We start from the raw sequence: 25,627 nt of genomic DNA, 5'->3' as shown, positions 1-25,627 counted from the left end.
CATCCCAGCTCCTCGGGAGTCTGAGACAGGAGAATTGCCTGAACCCAGTAGGCAGAATTTTCAGTGAGCTGAGATTGTGCCACTGCACTCCAGCCTGGGTGACAGAGTAAGGCTTCATCTCAAAAAAAAAAACAAAACAAAAACAAAAAAATCAAACAAAAATTTAGACAAATATAATTTTATAAATTACTTGCAAGTGTTTTGATGTTTTTTGTATTTCATTTCTTGAACAAATTTGCAACAAGCTTTCATAATGTGCCAGGCACAGATGTAGGCACAGGGTATACAGTGGTGAACTAGATGGCTCCCATGGAGATTTTATTCTACTGGAGAATATAGTTAAGAAATGAATATATAAATTAAGATAATTTCAGGTAGTGCCAATTGTTCTGAAAAAAACAAATCAGGGAGATGTGATAGGGAGAGCCTAGGTTGGCAATATTAGATGACTCAGTCAGGGGGAAACATTTTGGTGACATACATATTTAATGTGTCTTCACTGCTTAGCTAACAAAATTTTTCATAGAATTATGGTTCGAATTGAAACAACATGGAACAAATCCTTCCTAGTACATTAAGCTCTATAAATAAGGTATTATCACAGCTGTGTAATGTTTTTACTATTGCAGAACATGTATCAGTTAAGCTGATCTTGCACAGTGCTACTCTTAATTGAAAATGTGCCCTCTTTATCATCATCCCTTCTTAATTAAGCTGCTGATGTCATTGATTACATACTTCCATTTAGAAACCAGTGGCATGAATACTTCCTCCTTCCCTCTGCTGTATTTTCTATCTTAGCTGTTCTGGATGTTAAGTTTTCCTTTCAAATGTGTTTTGTAGCGTCCGAAAGTAAAAACCACATTGAAACTTACCTCATCGCTTCATCATTCCTTAATTTCTCCACTGTGCTGCACTGACTTCAGAGATACTGTAACATTCAAGGATTATCTTTTGTGCCTTTTGAGATCTTACTCAAGGTTGCTCTTGTAACCCTCCTTGGACTTGAGGTATTTGGGGCTTGAAAGTCAAATAGATTTTCCTTTGAAGTTTTCATTTGCTGTTTACCAGCTGTGTGACTTTGGGAGTGTTGCTTAACCTCCCTAGTCTCATCTCTAACATGTAGAGTGAGGTTTAGATAAAGTGAAGTGAAATTATAGTTGTGAAAGGCTAGCACAGCATATTGCCTGGGGCTCAAGCTGCTCTTCAACTATGGCGTTCTTTTCCTCCACTCTTACCCCCGGTGAACTCTGTGGAGCTAATGGAGCTAAGGAATTTCTCCAAGGAGTTCCTGAAACTGGCCAGCTCCCTTCAAGGTAAAATTTCTTATCCTGAGAGAACAACAAATACCTTGATGATGAGGTGGTTTCCAAAACTACTTCAACAGGCTAATCCAGGATTTCTTAACCTGGGAACCACAGACCCTAGAGCACGGGAACTCGGGGTGTGCAGAGAGAGAGCTGGGATATGTAAAGGCCTTAAGAGCAAGCTGCGCCCCTTCTGATTTGTGGTCTGTGTCCCCAGTGGCCAGAACAGACAAACTTGCCCTTTCTAGTTCTGCTCTAGTTCTTGATCAAGTATTTATATACCATTGTCATTTCATTCCTAGTAAGTTAGAATGTAATGGCTTCTCATAGCCTAGGACAGTATTTCTCAAAAATGTGATCTGCTGCAGAATCTCCTGGTTGCTTTGTTAACTAGGCAACTTTATGAAACCTCCAAAAGTACTAAATCAAAATCCCTGAGGGTGGAACCCAGAATCTACATTTAATAAACATGACAAGTGACTCTTTTTTTTTTTTTTTTTTTGAGACGGAGTTTCACTCTTGTTACCCAGGCTGGAGTGCAATGGTGCGATCTCGGCTCACCGCAACCTCCGCCTCCTGGGTTCAGGCAATTCTCCTGCCTCAGCCCCCTGAGTAACTGGGATTACAGGCACGCGCCACCATGCCCAGCTAATTTTTTTTTTGTATTTTTAGTAGAGACGGGGTTTCACCATGTTGACCAGGATGGTCTCGAACTCTCGACCTCGTGATCCACCCACCTCGGCCTCCCAAAGTGCTGGGATTACAGGCTTGAGCCACTGCGCTCGGCATGACAAGTGACTCTTAAGGCAGATGAAAGTTATATACCTGGACTCTTACCATATATTTAATAGATATCTTACCCTTCTACTACTAACTTTTTTTCATCCAAATATAGAAAAGGAGATGAGATTCTGAAAATGTCTGCTTTGTAAAATGATTTGTAAATTTCTGTAAAACAATTTTGCAAGTTTCTCATGAGTTAATGCTTTGCCCAGAGAATAATCTTACTACAACAGGGTGAGTATAAGGTATAAGAAAAACATTGATCAGCCTGGTGCGATGGCTTACACCTGTAATCCCAGAAATTCAGGAGGACAAGGCAGGCAGACCACTTGAACTCAGGAGTTCCAGACCAGCCTAGGCAACATGGAGAAACTCCACTGTTGCAAAAAAAGAAAAATGCAAAAATTAGCCAGGCATGGTGGTGAGCACCTGTGGCCCCAGGTACTTGGGAGGCTGAAGTGGACAACTGCTTGAACCCCTGAAGGTTGAGGCTGCAGTGAGCCATGGTTGTGCCACTGCACTCCAGCCTGGAAGCCTGGGTGACAGAGTGAGACCCTGTCAAAAAAAGGACAGGAAAGGGAGGGGAGGGGAGGGGAGGGGAGAGGAGGGGAGGGGAGAGTGATCAATTTGGAAATTAGGTGTCATTTTACGTAAATTCACGACTGAACCCTGCCTCCATCTACTTGGGAAAACAGTGTTCTTAAAGGGATGTTCAATGGGATTGCTTGCGTTAGCTCTTTTGCATGGCTTTAGTTTCCATATACAAGGTGTAAGGGTAACATGACATATGCAGTCCTCATGTTGGGGAGCTGGGGCAGACATGATGTTCCATCCCAGCTTGAGGTGTATGGATTCTACAACCACAGACCTCCCCCCGACCCAGTGTTGCTTTTGGGTCCTGTGGCTTTAAAAGAGGGGTGACAGCCAGGTGGAGATTCTGCACATACACAGTGGCAAGGCTTATACCTATAGATGCTTCCTTGTCTCTGTGGATTTTGAAGATACCGTGTATCATGTAAGTATGATCAGGACCAGAAATGGTTGGCTAAGTCTGAAGTTTTTTATGTTTGTTTAGTCTTCTAAACAGAGTTGCATAAATGTAAGAAATTTTAAAATGGGCTTTGGGGTTCAAAAGATCTGACTTCAGTTCTGACCCTACCATTGCAAACTACGTGACCTTGGGTCTCAGTGAGGATTAAATATTGTAATATATATGAAATGCATGGCGTGTAGAAGTTTTAACATAGGCTGTTATCAGGAATACCCTTTCACTTAAACTGTAAACACCTATTCAAATACAAACTAAGAAAGGAGGAGGGATCTGGGAGGGGGGTGTACCTAACACCAACAAGGTGGTTTGCTTTTGGAAGGAGATGGGGAGTCGGTGTGGAGAGGTTTGGCTGTTGCTTAGAATTGGGTGGCCACATCTAGGTTTAGGCTCTGCAGCAGCTAAGGAATTACTTACAGAACTTTCCAGACTTTACCAAAGGATACTTAATGGTGGAAGAGATGGAGGGAGAGGAAATCTCTGAGGATCTAGGGAAGCGCTCTAAGTGAGTGTGCCAAATAAAATTTCCCTGTCTGCAACATATACACATTTACTTCTGTATAAAAATTATGCTTTGCCCCTGCTCCCCACAAATCTTTATGGTAAATTGGTAGTCTAGAAAGTTGCACTCCGTGTATCCTAAAACCTAAAATGCCCCTGGGTGATTTTTCTCAAACACAACAGTTTGAGAAACAAGCACTGAAAGTCGAAAGGATAAGCCCACATCCGTTCATAGGGCCCTCCACGGTCTGAGTGCGTTACCTATTCTGCCCTCTGTCCCTTCCAAATGCCTCCCCACTTCCCAGATATAGAAGGGCCTTTAGCTGCCTCAGGCCTTTATTTCGGTGTTTCTGCCCTGCCTGAAATGAAGGACCTTCCTTCCAACTCTCCTTTAGGAATTTGGGCTGCTACAACAACATACTACAGACTAAGAGACTTAGTAACAACCACCATTTATTTCTTGCAATTCTGGAAGCTGGGAAGTCCTAAGTCAAGGTGTTGGCAGATCCAGTGTCTGGTGGTTGGTGTCTGATGGTCTCCTGGTCTCCGATGTGCCTTCTTGCTGCATCCTCACCTGGAGGAAGGGCTGAGGCAGCTCCTTTGGGCCTTTCGCAAGGGCACGAATCCCATTCATGAGGGCTCCACCCTCATGACCTAATCACCTCCCAAAAGTCCCGTTTCTTACTACTATCAATTTGAGGGTTAGGATTTGAACACATGAATTTGTGGGGGACACAAACATTCAGACCATAGCACTCTTCTTCCCTACTTCTCCCCACAATCTAATTCCGCCTCCCAGATCCAGCTGAAAAACACTTCTGTGAAGCCTCCCCAGCTTCTCTAGACAGGCAATATGGCTCCCTCCAGCACCCTCCTGGTACATTCCACAGCAATTCCTCTCTGTTGGGAAAAGCAGCAAAGAAGAAAGGACTTACAGAGTGCCTACATAAATTGGTTATGAGCAACATATAAACAAGGAACAACAAACTTCGGAGGGCCGCAGGAGGCCTCTGAGGAGGAAAGCCTCTCTGTGCCTCATGTTCCGGTGCAGGGTAACCTAGGCTTTGTCAGCATAAGCATTGTGCTGAGGGACATAAAACCCCTTCATAGCACTATTACGGAGCCAGACTGTAGGCTCCTTGTAAGGCCCAAGTTTCATCAGCTGGACATAGATAATAAACTAAAGATAACCACAGGTTCTTGTTTTGTGAAACTCCCAAACCACCACTGTTATCAGTCCTTAGAATGACACACCAGTTCCAGCTCACTGATTCACTTCTGGCTCACTGGTTCACTCTTCCATACTCCACCCCCACCCTATAGATCAAAGTGATTGTAATCAATAAATAGTGTGAATGATCAGAGCTCAGGGCCTTCACTGCCTCTGGTAATAAGTGATGGCCTCCTGGTCCCACTGTCTCTCTTAATCTGCCTTTTTCTCATTCCTTTGTTGCCACCGAATTTGGGGTACCCATGGGTGATGTAGGGCTGGCTCCCTACACCTCTCCTGCTCACTAATGAGATAAACCTAGTCTTACTCACCTTCTTATCCCCCAATGCAGGGAATATTTAGTACACCTTCAATAAATTAGTGTAGACAACTAATTAACAAAAGAAAGGCAACTGGAAATGGAGTTGTTTTAAAAAGGTTTTGTCCTTACACCTAGGATTGTCCTTTGGGCATGGAGGTTAAGATGAGTCCAGCTTAAAGAGAAAATCCTGAATGATGTTAGCCCGTATGCGTTAATGTGATCTGGTATACGCAAAAGGCCTTTACATTAATTATATTACTTTGTTGTATTTCCTCTTCATGTTATATATTTCTAGAGAAAGATGATTTTCAAGTGAAAATTTTTAAATTTTGCAGATGGATTTGTTTGGAAAGTGAGGTAAGAGATGTTTTACCAAAACTGGTTCATTTTTTATTTCATATTTTTAGTTCGTCAGAGCAGGCTAAATTCAGTCCTCCTGTGATTTTTCTCAGAAGTTTTCCCCCTTTAAATAGATAAGTAATGATGTGAAAAAGCACACACACACATGCTCACACACACACGCTCACACACACACAGACACACAGCTGTTAAGAGGAAATAAATTATGCCATCATAGGAATCCAGTATTCTGGGGATCTTGCTATATTTGGCTTTAGATACACAATAAGCACTGAAAATTGTTAGATGTAGCAGTTCAGTTTATTTAATTGCAGATACTAGAAATAACAACAACCAAGAAAAGAGCCAAAAAAAATCTAGTTATGAAATATGCTGCTACCCTGGAGGCCTGCATTAACTTCTACCTATTAGTACATTAGTAATCCCATATATAATAGTGCTAGGGCATATCAATATCTTAAAGAAATGCGGGACCAGACTTATAAGTTTATTTTTAATCTTCATTTCTACTCTTATTTATCTATACTATAATCGCTTATAGGGCCTATTTGAGAGTCAGTTCAAGAATTATTTATTGAGCTTCCACTGTCTGTCAAGTCTATGCATACTTAATACTTTGACTATAAAAATTAGGACATGGTCCCTGATCTTCAGGAACTCACAATGTAATCAAAGAGAGATGTAAAGAAATACCTACAATACAGCTCTTTTATTGAGCCCAGGGACCTAGCACCCTCCTTCATGAAGTGACCTAATTCGCATACACTTTACCTCATTAACAAAATTGTGAGGTGTATCCTTCTCTGCAAATCTTGAATTCACTTGAAAATGTGTATCGGTTTAAGCACTCATGAGCACACACACAGCAGCATGCGAGCTGAAGACACTGATAACTACAAAGGCCACAAGAGCATGCAGATTTGAATGCTAAAGTATTTTTGTTGTTGTTGTTGAGACAGAGTCTCACTCTGTTGCCCAGGCTGGAGGGCAGTGGCATGATCTCAGCTTACCACAACCTCAGCTTCCTGGCTTCAAGTGATTCTTCTGCCTCAGCCTCCCAAGTAGCTGGGACTACAGGTAGGTACCACCATGCCCGGCTAAGTGTTTTGTATTTTTAGTAGAGACTGGATTTCACTATGTTGGCCAGGCTGGTCTCCATCTCCTGACCTCGTGATCCACCCATCTCAACCTCCCAAAGTGCTGGGATTACAGGTGTGAGGCAACATACCTGACCTAAAGTGGTATTTTAAAATTGGGAAATAAAAATGATGAATTATTACTTGCGCTATAAGCTTAGCTTTAAAATAAACACTGCTTTATTTTAGGCAAATACAGTAAGAATTCTTTTCTATTTAAATGGAAATTATATTTCTAACTTTAATTTTTTGAAGACATGAATACTGGGCCAGGCACGGTGGCTCATGCCTGTAATCCCTGCACTTTGGGATACTGGGGTGGGAAGATGGCTCAAGCTTAAGACCAGCCTGGGCAACATGGTGAAACCCTATCCTCATAAAAAAAAAGTATAGAAACAAGCCAGGTGTGGTGGTACGTGCCTGTGGTTACAGCTACTTGAGGACTGAGGCAGGAGGATTGCTTGAGCCCAGGGCTCAGAGAGCCACTGCACACTGGCCTGGGTGACAAAGTGAGACTCTGTCTCAAAAAACAAACAGTAAGAGTATCCTTCTCCAAATTTTGCCCCTATTTCAACCTTAATAAGTTAATTAATGTCTTCCAAACTCTAAACTGTCAGTCTTTTTCCGGGATATTTTCTGAGGTCACTCATTAGTAAATAACTAAGGAATTTTGAAGACAATTGCTTCTGACTAAGTATTGATCATTTCTAGGTGGTTCCAGCTGAATTTTAATTGTATGTTTTCTTTTGGCTTAGCCTCAGTTGGTAAACCTTCATGAACAAAGATCACAGAGATGTCTATAATTGCAAATGGATCAAGGAGAATCCACAAAGTCCAGAAAGAGAGGAGTGAGACTACAGGTGAACATTATCAAACTCCTCACCCATGAGAACCCAGATATATAAACATTCAATAAGTGTTGAGGGAAGCTGGTGATCTATCTGAAAACTAGAGAGAAAAATAACCACTGTGAAATGGTTTCACAGGTTTTCACACACAGGAACCATGTCTGATTGGAGATTTTGCTTTCAGGAGCCACTGAACGTAAATACTCCAGGAAGAAAATCAAAACGCTTTTACCACATTGATATGATTTGGTTGTGTCCCCAGCCAAATCTCATCTTGAATTCCCACATGTTGTGGGAGGAACCTGGTGGGAAGTAATTCAATTGTAAGGGCAGGTCTTTCCCGTATTGTTCTTATGATAGTGAGGAAGTTTTCAGCAGTGTGAAAATGGACTAATACAGTAAATTGGTACCAGTAGAGTGGGGTGTTGCTGAATAGATACCCAAAAATGTGGAAGTGACTTTGGACTAAATAACAGGCAGAGGTTGGAACAGTTTGGAGGGCTCAGAGGAAGACAAGAAAATGTGGGAAAGTTTGGAACTTCCTAGAAACTTGTTGAATGGCTTTGACGGAAATGCTGATAGTAATATAAACAATAACGTCCAGGCTGAGGTGGTCTTATATGGAGAGGAGGAACTTACTGGGAACCAGAGGAAAGGTGACCCTTGTTCTGTTTTAGCAAAGAGACTGGTGGCATTTTTCCCCTGCCCTAGAGATTTGTGGCACTATGAATTTGAGAGAGATGATTTAGAGTATCTGGCAGAAGAAATGTCTAAGCAGCAAAGCATTCGAGAGGTGACTTGGGTGCTGTTAAAGGCATTCAGTTTTATAAGGGAAGCAGAGCATAAAAGTTCAGAAAATTTGCAGGCTGGCAATGTGATAGAAAAGAAAAACCCCTTTTCTGAGGAGAAATTCATGCGGGCTACAGAAACTTGCAGAAGCAACAAGGAGCCAAATGTTAATCCCCAAGAAAATGGGGAAAATGTTTCCAGGGCATGTCAGAGGTCTTTACAGCAGTTTCTCCCATCACAGGCCTGGAGGCCTAGGAGAATTGGTTTTGTGGGCTGGGCTCAGGGTCCCTCTACTGTGTGCAGTCTAGGAACTTGGTGCCCTGTGTCCTAGCCACTCCAGCCATGACTAAAAGGGGCCAAGGTACAATTTGACTGTTGCTTCAGAGGGTGGAATCCCCAAGCCTTGGCAGCTTCTATGTGGTGTTGAGCCTGTGGGTACACAGAAGTCAAAAATTGAGGTTTGGGAATCTCCGTCTAGATTTCAAAAGATGTATGGAAACACCTGGATGCCCAGGCAAAAGTTTCCTGAAGGATCAGTGCCCCCATAGAGAACCTCTGCTAGAGCAGTGCAGAAAGGAAATGTAGGGTCAGAGCTCCCACAGAGTCCTTGCTGGGGCACTGCCTAGTGGAGCTGTGGGAAGAGGGCCACTGTCCTCCAGACCCTAGAATGGTAGATCCACTGACAGATTGCACCATGCACCTGGAAAATCTGCAGACACTCAACACCAGCCTGTGAAAGCAGCCAGGAAGGGGGCTATACCCTGCAAAGCCACAGGGACAGAGCTGTCCAAGACCATGGGAACCCACCTCTTGCATCAGCATGTCCTGGATGTGACACATGAAGTCAAAAGGGATCATTTTAGAACTTTAAGATTTGACCACCCTGCTGGATTTCGGGCTTCCATCGGCCCTGTAGCCCCTTTATTATGGCTAATGTCTCTCAAAAGCAAGTTAGTTACTTCCTAGATACAATAGGGGTACAGGCATTGGATAAATACAATGGGATGTCCCATTGTATTTATCCAATGCCTGTACCCCTATTGTATCTAGGAAGCAACTAACTTGCTATTGATTTTACAGTCTCATAGGCAGAAGGGGCTTGCCTTGTCTCAGATGAGACTTTGGACGGTGGACCTATGAATTAATGCTGAAGTGAGTTAAGACCTTGGGGGACTGTTGGGAAGGCATGATTGGCTTTGAAATATGAGAACATAAGATTTGGGAGGGGCCAGGGATGAATGATATGGTTTGGCTGTGTCCCCACCCAAATCTCAGCTTGAATTCCCATGTGTTGTCAGGGGAACCCTGTGGGAGGTCACTGAATCATTGGGGCAGGTCTTTCCCCTGCTGTTCTCATGATAGTGAGTAGGTCTCATGATGGTTAGTATAAGGGGTAGTTTTCCTGCACAAGCTCTCTCTGATTGCTGCTATCCATGTAATATGTGGCTTGTTCCTCCTTGCCTTCCACCATGATTGTGAGGCTTCCCCAGCCACATGAAATTGTAAGTCCGATTAAACCTTTTTTTTAATAAATCGCCCAGTCTTGGGTATCTTTATCCAAATGTCTTTATCAGCAGCATGAAAACAGACTAATACACTCACTCATTTGATTTCCCTGGAGGAAAATAAGGTTGGTGTTTTTGTTTTTGTTTTGTTTTGTTTTGTTTGAGACAGAAGCTTGCCCCATCCCCCAAGATGGAGTGCACTGGCACAATCTCAGCTCACTGCAACCTCTGCCTCCCAGGTTCAAGCGATTATCCTGCCTTAGCCTCCTGAGTAGCTGGGACTGCAGGAGCATGCCACCAAACCCAGCTAATTTTTGTATTTTTAGTAGAGATAGAGATGGAGTTTCACCATGTTGGCCAGGATGGTCTCAATCTCTTGACCTCATAATCTGTCCACCTCGGCCTCCCAAAGTGCTGGGATTACAGGCATGAGCTACCACGCCCAGCCAGTTAGCTGGTATTCTTAAGCAAAACATTTATACTCTCACACCTTTACAAAAAAAATCTATTGAGAATAATTTACTCATTGAAACTGTGATTTAGCCTTCACTGACAAAATGATTATAATACCTGTTCTTATTGTAGCTGGCCACACTTCGGTTAGGATCAGATATTCATATTCATACTTCTGACTGTCGAAAGGACAAATTCTGACTATAGAAAGGAAAAAGGAAACTGTAATGATACAAATACAGTATTTGATTTCAAAGGTATGTTTGAAATCATCTGCTATCCAGAGTGGAATTCTAACATCAGAATCTAGACTCCCATCCAAAATTAAATTGCCAATAAGTTATGGCAGATTTTAGGAAAAATCATGACACTCTTGTTCTCACATAGTGCTCAACTTAGTCCTCCTAACAAATTTGCCATATTTCACTCTATTCTTCAGTCTCACTATACATTATCTTTTTGAGAACACAGATGGTGTCTTACTTACCAACAGATTTCCAGTAGCTAGTACATTATTGGGTACACATTAAATCTTTTAAAAACAGTTGTTAAAGAAGTGTATCCATTAAAATGCTGAGATTTTTATTACCAATCTATAAAATTAAGACAACAGGTCATACAAGTTATCACAAGATAACTGTAATGTCCATTTCAAAGGAAATAAACAAAGCATTTAGTACAGCATGTGGGGGCACAGTATAACATCCATAAATGTTTATTTCTTTTTCACAGTTTTCTTGTGATAACTTGTGTATAAGACCTGTTGCAATGATGCAAAGCAGCACAGAAGTTCCTTATACATTACCAAGAAGGCTTTGCATTTAAATCTTTTCATATGATTTCAAGGTAATCTTGAAAATCATTGAATATACTTTCTTTTATAACTGCAGGCACCATTGGGTGATTTTCTGTAATGCATTTTTATACTCTGGTCCAACAGATTTTTAAAGATGTCTTCAAGACCGTATCTGGAACAAGAAATAAACAAATGAACACTTATGGATGTTACACTATGCCCCCACATGCCATACTAAATGCTTCATTTCCTTTGAAATGTTCATCACTCTTATCTTGTGAAATAGCCATTAAACTCTCATTTTATGAGTAACGAAATCAGTGTCTTTATTTGTAACTTCTGAAGGAATGGAAAATACCTGAAATAGAAGCCATCCAGAGAAAAACTGTGCTCAGTCCTAAGATACGCCAGTACTGGAAGATATCCAGAGCAGATGAAATAGACAAAACACAGCTCCTCAAGGAATAACCACATGTCACAGCATTCTCTATAATAAACACACAGTATTGTTGAGTATATTCCCACAGGGCCATTTAAAGTAATTGGATGAATCTAGAATCTAGCCTTAGGCATACAGTTGCTAGTAAAGCTAGTGAATAGGTAAGTCAGTCATCTTTGAGGCCCAGTTGGCCTCTGTGGGTCATGATAAAATGCTGGAGTCCTCCCCACGGCTCTGTCCTTAGAATTATTTATGTACACCACAAATATGTCCATAATTTGGCTGTATATCCTAGATGTACATCTTCAACTTGGATCTCTCTTGAATTTCAGCCTCAGATAAACTGACTTCTTGACATCTCCAAAATGTGTCTTACGTTGAACCCTTGATATTTCCTCCTCCATCAGTGACGAATCAACTGTGGATGCTATTTATGATCTGGCATTTCCTTACCTCCCTGACTTCATCTTCCACTGCTGTCCTCTTTGCTAACTCCGCCGCAGTCACGTTGCCTTCATTGCTGCTCTCCAAGCACACTTGGCAAGCACCTGCCTCAGGACCTCTGCACCTGCAGTTCTCTTCTTGGGATGCCTTTCCCCTAGATATTCACGTGGCTTCCTCCTTCACCACCCTCAGATCTGTGCACAAACGGCACTTTCTCAATGAGGCCTTCCCATCTAAAATTGCAACCGCCCCCACAAGTCACAAGCACTTTCTATCTCCTTCCCCCTCTTGCTTTACTTCTCTTTTTTAAAAATTAATTTATTCTCAGTCATTTTTGCAGTGGAAGTTGCTTTACTTTTCTCCTTTGTACTCAAAACTATCGAATCATCTATTTATTTTTCTTATTATCAGTAAGAAACACTTCATGAAATCTTAGACGTCTTTGATTATAAGATGCAACATTATTTTTGTATCACAAGAAAAACAGCTGCCAATTACAAATGTAAGATGGTACTAAGTCAGATTACAATTTCAGAGATTTTGAAGTGTGAAAAATTGTGCATCTTACATTTGATGAAATAAAGTATTTTCTGTATTGTATTTCTCTCTTACTAAAATGCAACTTCCATATGGATGTGGATTTTTTTAAAAAAATAGAAACAGGTCTCACTGTGTTGGCTAGGGTGGTCCCAAACTCCTGGTGTCAAGCAATCCTCCTTCCTTGGCCTCCCAAAGTGTTGGGGTTACAGGTGTGAACCACCACATCCATCCTTGATATGGATTTTTATGTCTGGTTCATTGCTGTATTATCTGTCGTGTGGTAGATGTTTAATAAATATTTGGTGAATAAATGTTAAAAAAAAGCTAATGAAAAAAATGAATAAATAATAGACCCCTATATGAGCAGAGTGTATCTGTTCTAATTACCTTAGAAGATTGAAATCTAAGAAGAAAAAGATCATGGAGGATGTCAAAATTTGATCTGAATTCCCTAGAGTTTTCTGAAACCTCTAGAGAAGATGATAGACTAATATTAATTCCACAAGTGCTCCTGATATTCTTGGGTTGAATGCATGCAAGGGCCATCCAACCTCGGTTAAAGATTTTTCCAGAATACTCTCTGCTCCCAAAGCTTAACCTAACAAGCTCCATCTTATCAGATTCTCAGCTCAGGCATCACCTTAGAAAGGGGTTCCAAGACTGCACATTCTAGAAAAAGTAGCCACCACCACCACCTATCCCAGCTCTACCCATTCATCTCTGTCTCATCACTTGTTGTCTTTTATTCATAGTACTTATCACAGTATGAAATTATACTGTGTGCCTAGAATGATGTCAGAAACATAAAAAATGCTCAATAATTAGTTGTTGAATGCATGTACCTGGAGAATTTAGATCCCTCCAACTCTGTTCCCTCCCATCCTGACCTAAAAAAGTTCCAGAGAGTTCTATTGTTAAAGTCATTTTCTTTTAGTAAAGTTATACATATTCAACAAATCTGATTATAAAGGAAATGTGATATTTGGACAAAGGTAACATTAGCTGAGAGGTACCCATTAACACGTTGATAAGCGCTGCTTTTCCTGATGAACACTTTTTATCTAATCAAAAACAAAGCCCTGAGGGATGGGGAGAAGTTGGTTAGATGGCTTAGACCAGTGGAATTCAGAGCAGCAACTGTGAAAGTGAGAATCCCCAGAAGCTAGTTTTCTGGACCTGAATGTGAGGAGAAGGGGCATTAAATGGCTGAGTTTGACCTCTCTAACCTTTTGCCTAGGATTTGACCAAGCCCAATGGCTACTTCCGCTTCCCCTTCCTTTTTCCCTTTCCTTTCCCTCTTCCCCTTCCCTTCCCTTCCTTTCCCTGAACCTTCACCCTGTGGTTTTTCTCAGCACCTTTTATATTCATCTCTGCTAAGAAGGAATGCTTTCTATACGTTTTAGGTTTTTTCCTTCCAAAAAGGATCATCTCCAGTATATTATTTGTATAATGCAATCTCAGATCTACAAATTTTTCTAATGTCAACCTACAATTTTCTTGCTGTAGTTCATTCTTCCTTTGCACTATCTCTAAAGGAAAGAAAATGTCTGTTTAGCATATAATTCATAGAATACTCTTCCTATATTTAAAGATCCTTAAATTCTACATTTAATAGGTCAGCTGAATTTTTTTTTAATTAGCTTTATTTGCTGTATAAGGCGGTTGGTTATTGGAAGAACTTCAACCAGTGTTTATAAGCCAGCTTTAGTCAAATCACTTTGTCTAGACACTTCACTTCAGTTTTCTGCAGTTTAAATATCCCAGATCTTTAAGCGTTTCCCTATGGGGCCAGTTTCACAGAACATTAATTAGTTTTGTGGTTCTTTCATAAAGTCATCTCAATTCTTTTTTCCCCCTCTAGAAATGACAGCTTTTTTCCTTCTAACATAAAAGCTTTCCAACCAGTGGATTTCTTTTGAATCTCTGGATATCTAAAACCTGCATTTATATCCTTACTGAAGAAAATTATATAACTTTCTGTTTTTCTTCTATGTACCTTTAAGTGATTTGTTTTTTCACCTATAATTCTATTATGCTAATCAGCTCAGAAACATGGTCAGAGTGTGTGTCCTAGACCTAGACTATTCAAAATTAAGTAAGAAGAGAAAAGAAAAAGAGAGACAGAGAGAGAGACAGAGAGATTAGAGGACAACTGTTTGTGGTTACTTAGGAATAGAGAATTTAAAATTTTAAATATAGACAGCCCAATAGGTATTAAAAGCCTAGAATTGTGTGCATTTGTATTAATTCTGTGTTAAAAGCGAGTATTATTTTTTGGTATATTTAAAAGAGAATTTTGTGTATAGAAAAGATTATTTTGAACTTTTATATTAAAATGACAAGTTCTAAACAGTAGCTCTTCATTAAGGTATTAAATTCAAAAAATTAATTCAAAGTCTGGTAATTAATAATAATTATATATAAGGGCCATCAATTATGTTTTATCTCATTTATAGGTAAATGGGCTCCTTCAAATAGCTTAAACTCTATTTATAGATTTAAAACATTAATTTTCTTTTCAACACTCTAATTGTCTGATCTAACAAACTACCCTGGTACCAAATAAACCATGAATCTAATAAATTTATAAATACAATGAGCTTTAGCATCTCTTCACTACTCTAATACATAGATCAACTCAATAAAATTTCAACTTAAATCACAAGTCTAAATCCATTAAGCATTACCTACATGTTTAAAATAGAAACTAAGAAACTGATCTGTTAACTATAATAGGCTAAATTATAAACATTGAAAGTACACATGATGAAACCCCATCTCTACTAAAATATAAAAAAATTAGCCGAGCGTAGTGGTGGGTGCCTATAATCCTGGTTACTTGGGAAGCTGAGGCATGAGAATCGCTTGAACCCAGGAAGCAGAGATTGCAGTGAGTCAAAATTGTTCCACCACACTCCAGCCTGTCTCAAAAAAGTACCAAAAATACTAAGCATATATAGATTTTCTAACACAAAATATGTTAATATAATGAAAAACTTTCTAAATCTTCATAGAGTTGGAAGAGGCTTAGTCATCAAGGAAGTGATGATGTCATCCTTCACAGTTTGGAGGATTACCTCTCTGTGAAATTTATGGATTGACTTTTTCGCTTGCTAAAGCTTCGTGGGTGCTAGGTGATACAGGCTGAGACAACACTCGATGGGTGTTTATGACCCTGAAAGGGCACATTGAGCCCTATTTATAGCCTGTAACAGAGATTTCGTCATTTGAAACAAAAGGTGGTCACTTAGCCAAAGACCTTAGATGTGAGTCATCTTATTGCCTAATTTTCAAATCATATTGGGATCTGTAACACCCACTCTTGAAGCTTTCTCATTTGATTGAATTTTATATTTCTTTGGCTTTTGGGATGTTTAAATGTCTTTTTTTTTTTTTTTTTTTTTTTTTTGGCAGAATTTTGTTCTTGTTTCCCAGGCTAGAGTACAATGATATTATCTTGGCTCACTGCAACCTCCACCTCCTGGGTTCAAACGATTCTTCTGCCTCAGCCTCCCAAGTAGCTGGGATTACAGGAATGTGCTACCATGCCCAGCTAATTTTGTATTTTTAGTAGAAACGGGGCTTCATCATGTTGGCCAGTCCAATCTTGAACTCTTAACCTCAGGTGATCCACCTACCTCAGCCTCCCAAAATGCTGAGATTATAGGCATAAGCCACCATGCCTGGCCATTTAAATGTCTTTTTAGTCAAACTCCTGCATTCTTTACATGTACATGTAAGTTTTAGAACCATTCAACTACTACAGATAATAGACTAATAATCCATTAAATTCTGGCTATGTCTTCTGATTTGTCTGATTATTTTATAAATTCTAAGATCATCAAGCTGACACCTTGCACCTCTCTTCTAAAAATGTATCCTAAAGAAATATTCAGAGGTGTGCAAAAGAATTCAACCACAGGAATTTCATTACAGTATTATTTTTAGTAGAAAATGACCTAAATGTCAAACAAAGTCTTCTTTTGTTATTTTAAAATTCTATTAAGCTGAGAACCACAGTTTGTTCATTTTTGTTTCTAGTTTTGTCTAGGATTTACCTTATGGCATTGCATACAGAAGGTGCTCGATAAATGCTTATTAACGGAACAGGTAACTAAATAGTCTTATGGACACCCCTCTGCAGCAATTGAGGCACTAGGAGTGTAGCTTGGGAGGGCTTTATCTGCAAAACCTCTCTGTGAGCCCTTTTTCAAAATGAATAACTGTTTTTCAGGTCTTATGTCACGTGCTATACAAACTCACAGCTTTAATCCTCTCTTTGTAACAAGACATGGCTTCTAAGCCCCTCTATGTAAAATTCTAGATATGACACTGCACTGTAAGATGCAGTCTTCAAGGACAAAAAGGAAAAGAAACTTCTCGATATCCTTTGTCACCTTTGTTCTCTACAGGAGAAAACGATGTGGAAAGGAGAATGGATCGCAAACCAGCTAAGAGGTAAGTGCCTCTGCTCTGTTATCGATCATGTCAAATGCTTACCTTTTCCAAAGTTTGTGTAATAGACATATATTCCTTTTGGAATAAAGAAACATAATGCTTTGAAAACTATGCTTAACTAATGCTATAATCTGCTTTCAATTTTTATTTATTCAATTTATTTCTGCCAATGATGTAAAAGCTTTTGTTGTGCATTGTTCAATGGACACCTTATTACAGTAATGCTCCTGGGCAGCACTGAAACTCACTGTCATTGAAAACTTGAATTATACCATACTAAGAATGAAACTGCTAACTCAAAAGTAAAAGAAAAGAGTCTAGAAAAACAGCCCAAAGCTTCAATGACAGGGCTGGTCTGGTTCTTGCAGGCTCTGCTCGCCTCCTCAGAGTAGAAAAACACAGGTTTATAAATTCAGGGTCTTTCCCAAGGAAGTTCTTTTTTTTTTTTTTTTTTTCTTTCCTTTTGAGATAGTTTCTTTCTGTTGTCCAGGCTGAAGTGCAGTGGTATGATCTTGGCTCACTGTAACCTCTGCCTCCTGGGTTCAAGTGATTTTCCTGCCTCAGCCTCCCAGGCAGCTGGAACTACAGGCACACATCACCATGTCCAGTTAATTTTTTTGTATTTTTAGTAGAGGGGGTTTCACCATGTTGGCCAGGCTGGTCTCAAACTCCTGACCTCAGGTGATCTGCCCACCTCAGCCTCCCAAAGTGCTGATTACAGGTGTGCGGCACCATGCCACAGTTAATTAGGAGGTTCTGATTTCCAAAGTGAGACAGATAATCAGATAACATTGGTCTATAAAGGGGGTGTAGAGAATGTTGTTAACATTGGGTCGGGTGTAGTGGCTCACGCCTGTAATCCCAGCACTTTGGGAAGCTGATGTGGGTGGATCCTGAGGTCAGGAGTTCAAGACCAGCCTGGCCAACATAGTGAAACTCCATCTCTACTGAAAATACAAAATTAACCGGGCATGGTGGTGTGTGCCTGTGGTTCCAGCTACTGGGGAGGCTGAGACAGGAGAATTGCTTGAACCCGGGAAGTGGAAGTTGCAGTGAGCCAAGATCGCACCACTGCACTCCAGCTTGGGCAACAGAGTGAGACTTCGTCTCAAAACAAACAAACAAACAAAAACAAAAAGCACAATGTTGTTAACATTGAATTCAAGGAAAGGGTTTACTTTTTTACTTTGAATAAAATGAAAGGGCAGTAGATGCACAGAGTGACAGGTGAGAGTGAGTCCCAGGAGGTTACTACTGTCCACCCTTGGGGGCTGCTGGGAGTAGTGGCTGACACCCTTAGCTGCAGTCCTGGAAGGCTTGCTGGAGAAGACAGTTTTCAGTAGCTGCTTTCTCAGACACACATAGCAAAGAAATTGGTGTGACATCAAGTTATGCTAAAAAAAGAACTGGACATCTAGCTAGTAAAAAAGAAAACAGAAAATAGGGTTTCAGTGTTTCGGAGTCTCACTGGGAGCCCCACGGTTGGTGAACTAATAACCCTTGGACAATTATCTTAGAGTTTGGTTGCCTGATGATCTAGGGTCTCCTCCCTACCCAGACCCCATTTCAATCTCATGGTTTACATGCTATATATGCCCCCATCTCCACTGCAAGAGCTCCTGTATCCCTCCATACCTCCATCCCCTCACCTTAGTGCCCTCTCCGTCAGTTACCTATTTGAAATATACAAATAACAGCAGAAAATCACTGTGATAGGTGATATTTAGGAGCTGTGTAACATGGTATAGTTACAGATAAATAAAACCCAGGCTCTCATGCTGGCCCTACTGGGCTCTGTAAGTCTGTTTCCTCACACTTACAATGAGGATAGTATGCACACTTTCCAACATTGCTGTCAGGGTGGAATGAGATGATGTCTGTGAAAGTACTGTCTAATGCTCACTTGCTACGTGATTGGAAGATAAATCACTGTATTTTTCAAAATATGAAAATATGGCCAATAACAGATGAGTTTTGATACAGTCTGATTGATTATTTTCCTTCTTTAGTCTTGGAATAAGTCTTCTCTTAGCTAAAGAAATTTCAGTAATAATAACTACATCCAACTTAACATTTGCATTAAGACTATGCTACACTATTGAATACGAACATGCAGGTTTTGGATTTATAATTCTGCCATGTGACTTTAGCACATAGGGGCTTCCGTTCTAAGTAAGGTCCAAGAAGGGCTCTCTTCTAAACTCAGCTTTGGCTGGTAACAAGTACTCTTCCCTTTGGTTCTCATCAGTTGTCTATAATCTACTCTTACTCAGGTCTGACCTCTGCAAGGATAAGACCTTTTTGGCTATTCTAAACAACCTACTTTTACCTTGTTGAGTATTACTACTAGTACTTAATGGCTGAGAAACTCCAATGGAGATTTGGTCATGAAAATAATATTCATTACATAGTTCTTGTTTATAGAATACATTGTATTTGTCTAATTTTTACAACAACCCTGCAAGGTAGTTATAATTATCCCTATGTTGCAAATGAAGGCATTAAAGCCAAAAAAGATTAGGTAACAATCAATAGTAGCACTTAAATTCAAAGCATGAGGTTTTCACAGCACTAAGCTATCTTCCAAATCTGTTTATTATGCATTCATTTTGTTTTTTTAAATTTGTAGTTAATTAACTTGTTTCTATTCCATAAGCTACTAATCACAGTATCTCTTTGTAAAAGGCTTACGTTACACTCCCGATTACTTTTGTTTCATCTGCATTTCTAAGTTACAATCACCTGTTAGACAAAGATAATGCTCTCCAATTCTTAGGTGTTGTCATTGTGTACTTTCAGTACAAGGCAAGGAATCTAAACACTCTTTATACATACTTTTTAAACTAAACGAATCAATGAAAAAGAGAGATCATAATGAGAACTCCAGATCATTACTATCCATCAAAAGTTGAGCCCAAGATAACCTGAGGTCAGGAGTTTGAGACCAGCCTGACCAATATGATGAAACCCCATTTCTTCTATAAATACAAAAATTAGCCTGGAGTGTTGGTGCACACCTGTAATCCCAGCTACTCCGGAGGCTGAGGTGGGGGCATCTCTTAAACCCAGGAGGCGGAGGCTGCAGTGAGCCAAGATTGCACCACCATACTGCAGCTTGGGGGACAGAGCAAGCCTCCCTCTAAAAATAAAAATAAAAGAAAATAATAGAATTGAGCCCAAGAACGTGAGTCAATATGTATTGACCTATGTCAATACTGCAGAGGTGGTGGAAATACCTGCTACCCAAAGAGGTCAGATCCTCAAAAAGTCTCGCCCAGTGTCACCAATTTGCCAAATAAATGATTTAAGTTATTTGTTTTTCATGATGAGGTGAGCCAATGCAGAGCTAACCTAAATCCTTGCCTCTAAAATGTTTTTTAAAAAATAAATTTTAAAGTTGTTATTTAATTATAGCCAAACACATCCAAAAAGTGGCAATAACAACCAATGTTTTTGTCACCCAGTTTTTAAAAATAGCTTACCTATGTCTTACTCTTTTAGACATTCAGATATTACTAAATATATTTTCTCGCTAAAATGTTAACTGCCAAGATTCAGCCCACAGTCATATTTTTATAGGCAAGTTACATATCCCTGAAAAATTATAGAAATACACAATAACGCCTACATCCCCAGGGCCAAAATCCACAAGCAGCTTCTACAGACCTTGTGCTACAGGAGGCAGCAGTTTTTCCCAACTAAAAAGGACTCGTAAAAATCTCAAAGGAGATGAAAACACCTTTTTAAAACATGAAGCATCAAGCCATCCATTCCTGTAAAAAGGGAAAGGCACCAGTTAAAAATATATCCCATGTTCTTTTCAATCTTGTTTATTGTATTCATAAATAAAAATCTCCTACCATATATTTTATTCATGCATATATCATGAATATTTATTCATATTTATTCAACAGCAACAAGGTTCCCAACAGTACTCTGGCTTTGCCATTTGTATTCATTTGTTTCAGTCTCTATGGACTTGGTTATTATTAACAAAAACCATGCCTGTGAATTACAATTAGGGCTTGGAGAAATTGTATCATCAGTCAAACATTTGGTGAGTGTTTACAACATGCAAGACACTGTGCTAGGCACTGGGCATATTCAAAATAAAAGATAAAATTTATTTAAGATGAGAGTTAAATTGAATACAGTTATTACTATGCATGCTTAATATCATACAGACATCCGACTTCTATAGCCCTTTGAAGACTGAGCTGTAAAAAAAAAAAAAAAGAAAAAGAAATTTTAGAAAATCTGAGCTGAAAACAATTTGCCAGTCAGTATTTTGAGATGATTTGCCTTTGAAATTATGTGGTTCTCTCTAGATGTATTCATTCTAGTACCTAGTGTATTGTTGTTCACATTGGCATTCACCAAAATACATTCTAGTTTGAACCGAGCAAAACAAAGGTAACTGGAATTTCTCAGAGCCTTTAATACAGTAATGAGTTTCCTGGACATATTCAACAATGAAGATTTTTAATTTTGTTTTGTTTACAGCATGTCTACTATTAATATCTAACAGAACCTATGTTTGTTTCCATGTTTGTCTTCTCAGGAGTATGGAAGTTCAAAGAGAATTGTTTTTTAATTTTTACATTTTTATTGTTGTTTTTAATCTAAAACAATTTAGATAAGCATGCTGTGAGTCATCAGAATAACTGTCTTACAGCTGAGTAGTGTCGTGCGGTTTTAGTGTCCTCCTTTGCATTTCTGCTTATGAGCAGGTTAATAGCAAGCCAAATGACATCATGCTTTGTTGCACAAGCAAAGGTTCCCAGAGATTTGAATAGAGGAAAGTGGTAGGAAAATGGAATCATTACATTGAGCATGGTTTACAGGCTTGCTGAACTCAAGAGAAAATGTGTAGTAGATAACTTTATGCCAGAGCAGGAGTCTGGAGTTTATATATTATTTCTTCATACAGTCCCTCTCATGGCAGTTCACTAACATTAGCATAGTTACAATTTTAAAGCTTTAAAAAACGATTCTCTTCTTCTTCAACAAATTTATTTATTTTTTATTTTAATTTTTGGAGACAGCGTCTCACTCTATCACTCAGGCTGCAGCACAGTGGCACAATCTCGGCTCACTGCAACCTCCGCTTCCTGGGCTCAACCAGTCCTTCCACCTCAGCCTCCCGAGTAGCTGGGAATACAGGTGCAAGCCACCACACCTGGCTAATTTTTGTAGTTTTTGTATAGATGGGATTCCACCATGTTCCCCAGGCTGATCTTGAACGACTGAGCTCAAGCAATCTACCCACCTCAGCCTCTCAAAGTGCTGGGATTACAGGCGTGAGCCACCGTGCCTGGCTAAAAAACTATTCTCATGTACTGCATTTTGCAGGAAACTACTAAAATTGTTGGCAGAACAAGATAATAAATGATAAACATCATAAAGTATTTCAAATGCTGAGACAATGGCAGTGAGTCAAAGGATTTGTTATGTGAGAAAGCAAAGGGATCATGTAGACAAACACACAAACACATTGTTCTACTATTTAATTTGACATTGACAGCTAAGTTTAAGCAGAACATCAATCATCACATTAATGTTGTAGACATATATTGTAATTTGGTTCTGATTTGTTAATTTTCTTTGGTTTTATTGTCATATGAAAGTTTTCCCTCATCTAATAATTAGGAGTTTCCTTCATAATTAGGAGTTTTTCCTCATCTAATATTTGTATGTGATTTTAAATGATATAATAAAATAATTTAAATCAATATTTAGAGTATTCAATACTCTCCCTCTCTACTCAATGTTGAAAAACACTGATATAGTGAAAAACTCGAGTAAAAAAGGCTTGAGTTCTAACTCAACATTTAAGTCTGAGTCTCAATTTACTCACCTGTAAAACTAGAATAACACTAAAATGACCTTTTCACTGTTGTTGAAGGTACCTTGATCAATGTATGACACATAATAGGAGATCAGTAAATAGTAGCTAATTTTCATCAGTAACACAATGTCAGAATCTGTAACTGTACAGTTTTGTGGCCCAAATCTGAAAATTAGAACCGTTGAGTTGGGCAGCAAAGAGAACCAACCTAATACCAGAAGAATGGTTTAGCCAGTAAGTGCATCATGATTCTCTATATAAAATAAAAATAAATATATATAAATTACCATATATATATATATATAGTACCAAATATATATTTTGGCCAAGTAGACGTGTGTTAAAATCAATATTCAGTGAAGCTGAATGTTATTATCACCATTAGCGACTTAACTTCTGGGATACAAAACTAAATCAGAAGTGTTATTTTTTAAAACTATTATGATTACAATTATATTATTAAAAATTAGACAAATTTTCAGTTTGATATGACAGTTCGGGTACAATAATTTCTTAGCAAAGTTGGCTAAGGTTGTTTTAGAGCCTGCATTTGTGTTATTGGACAGACGCCCCCTTTCAAGTGGCACATATAATAGCAACACTCATCTTTTCTGTGCAAAGCAGAAAATAATTCTCTTTTTTTTTTTTTTTTTTTTTTTTTTGCTTGTCTTTTAACTTCATTAGTATCCAAGACTGGGGAGAGGGATGAGGTGGGAGAGATCAAGAATTGGGGAGCAGATGGGAGGCACTACCTCACTCAGGAGACTCAAGTCCTCACACAAGTTTAAGGTGAAGGAAGCAGGGGCAGAAAAAGACTCCCTGCTCACAACAGTGGCTGAGGGAGAAACTCCTGGCCCAAAGCCAGCTGGACGCAGGGTGACATTGCTCCCCCTTGTAGGCCATCTTAGCTATACCTTTGTAGCTGTGGCCCTAGGCAGAGGAGCCACCTGGGAACTGAACTAAGGCAGGTTCCTTCTTCCAATAGGAGACACAGCTGGGAGGGACTGTGCAGACTGAGCAGGGTCAGGCCAGCTAGCAGCCAGCCAACATTCATGTCCCTCACCAGTCCCGGGAGGGTCCCCAGCCGAGCACAGATCTGATCAGTGCCTGCCAGCAGCTTGAGCTGGAATGCCCTGGGAGGGTCCGTAGAAGGTGGTCACTTGAGGAGCTTCACAGAGAGGCAGATGTCAGCACAGAGGAAGATGCTCATGAAGTCACAGCCTACCTCCTGAGCAATCTGGGAGATCAGGTGGCCCTTTAGACCAATCAGGAACCTCACATAAGATTCTTTGGGCACCAGAAGCTTCTGTTGGATAACCAGCTCCCCACTAGGTCCTTCCTCCCACACTGCCGTCTTCTGCTGCACATTGTAAGGCACCTCTTGGGACAGGTGCTCTAGGAGCTTCTCTCGATGTTGGCACAGATCTCTTCTGGTGTCTGGTTAGTAAGGACTTCACTGTGGTACTCCCAGAGCCCTGGCTAGGCCCCCTGTGCCAGGAGGTATTGCTTTAGTGTTTTCACATCCTCCTGCCTTAGGGCTGACAACATGAAGAGTGCCTGGAAGTGGGGCCAGCCAGTCCTCTGAGGGCTTCCCACAGATTGTGTGTTTGGGTCCTTAACTGCTGGGCTGGGGCAATGGGTGCCAGGGTGTGAGTGGAAGGCCTGCCTCATCTTGAGCTTTTTGCCATTGACCATACCTTCAGGGAGGGCTGCCCTGAGCTCCAGGAGAACTGACTTCTGCTTCAGACAATCTACCTTGTTCATGATCAGGATACTAGGGATCTAGGAGAACTTGGTCAAGCACCTGAGCAACTGGGGTTTGAGCTGGTTCCCAGTCCACTTGTCAGAGACATCCACAGGAACCACAGCAAGATCAGCAGACTCCATGCTCTTCCATGGATCTTCCAACAAACGGAGCCCCAGGTGGTGCCTCTTCTGTTTAACAGGACCGATAATGCCAGGTACGTCAAGTAGAATCACCTGGGTCTCCTCTGCGCTGACTCCCAGAGCGTGGCAGCGAGTGTATGCAACTTCTTGGAAACAGGGAACACCTTTTGGCCCAGTAGCTGGTTGGAGAGTGTTGACTTCCCTGCATTTCGGCTTCCGGGAGGACCACTCGTAGGACCCGGGGATTCTCAGGCGTATCAGGGTGATGGACCAAGCGGCGATCCTGCTCATCTCTGTGCATGGACACTGCAGGGACAGAAGGAGTCACCGAGCTGTCAGGCTGAAGGAATCTGAGGACTGTGAGAAGCCGAGGCCAAGCTGGGACGGAGAAAGCGGAGCCCGCCACCCAGGACACGCACCTCCGTCGATAGCCTAAGAGTGAGGTAAAGGGATCACCCGCTCCCTCACCACAGGAGGGTCCACCTGCCAGACGTTTAACGCTGCCCCAACGAGCCCAGCCCGGCGCCAGCCACGGGCAGCCATTACCACCGCAAGGCGTTCCGGAAAATAATTTTCGGTAACGTTTCCTGGAAGAAATTTTGTACCTAGGACTCACAGCTTGGGTAAGTCTAAAATATCCTTTATCTTTACATGATTAACAATCTATAACAATCATTTTAACAAGGTTTTAAAGTATTTTTTGAACCCATAGACTCAAAACCCAGAGAAAGTATCTTAAAGCACTCTTGCAAAGGCTATTGCTTTGGAGTTAGGGGAGTGAGTACAAGGTATGTTTTGAGTGACTTCTTTAAGATTCTCTTCTTTCCATCACGGGCTTTATCTTTTTTTTTTTTTTTTTTTTTTTTTTTTTTTTTTTTTTTTTTTTTTAGTTTTTCTTTGGCTATCATATACGTTATCATGAGTGTTACTATACATAATTTTGGAGCTTTTTA

At 40.2% G+C, this 25,627-nt stretch overlaps 1 pseudogene; it reads right to left on the bottom strand.

Moving 5' to 3' along the window:
- Nucleotides 1-23,943: 23,943 nt before the first annotated feature.
- On the bottom strand, nt 23,944-25,223 carry LOC101029442 (GTPase Era, mitochondrial pseudogene; annotated as a pseudogene).
- Nucleotides 25,224-25,627: the final 404 nt, after the last annotated feature.

The sequence above is a fragment of the Saimiri boliviensis genome, chromosome 7, assembly GCF_048565385.1.
Source record: "Saimiri boliviensis isolate mSaiBol1 chromosome 7, mSaiBol1.pri, whole genome shotgun sequence".
NCBI lineage: Eukaryota > Metazoa > Chordata > Mammalia > Primates > Cebidae > Saimiri > Saimiri boliviensis.
This window is presented reverse-complemented; position numbering and strand designations above follow the sequence as displayed.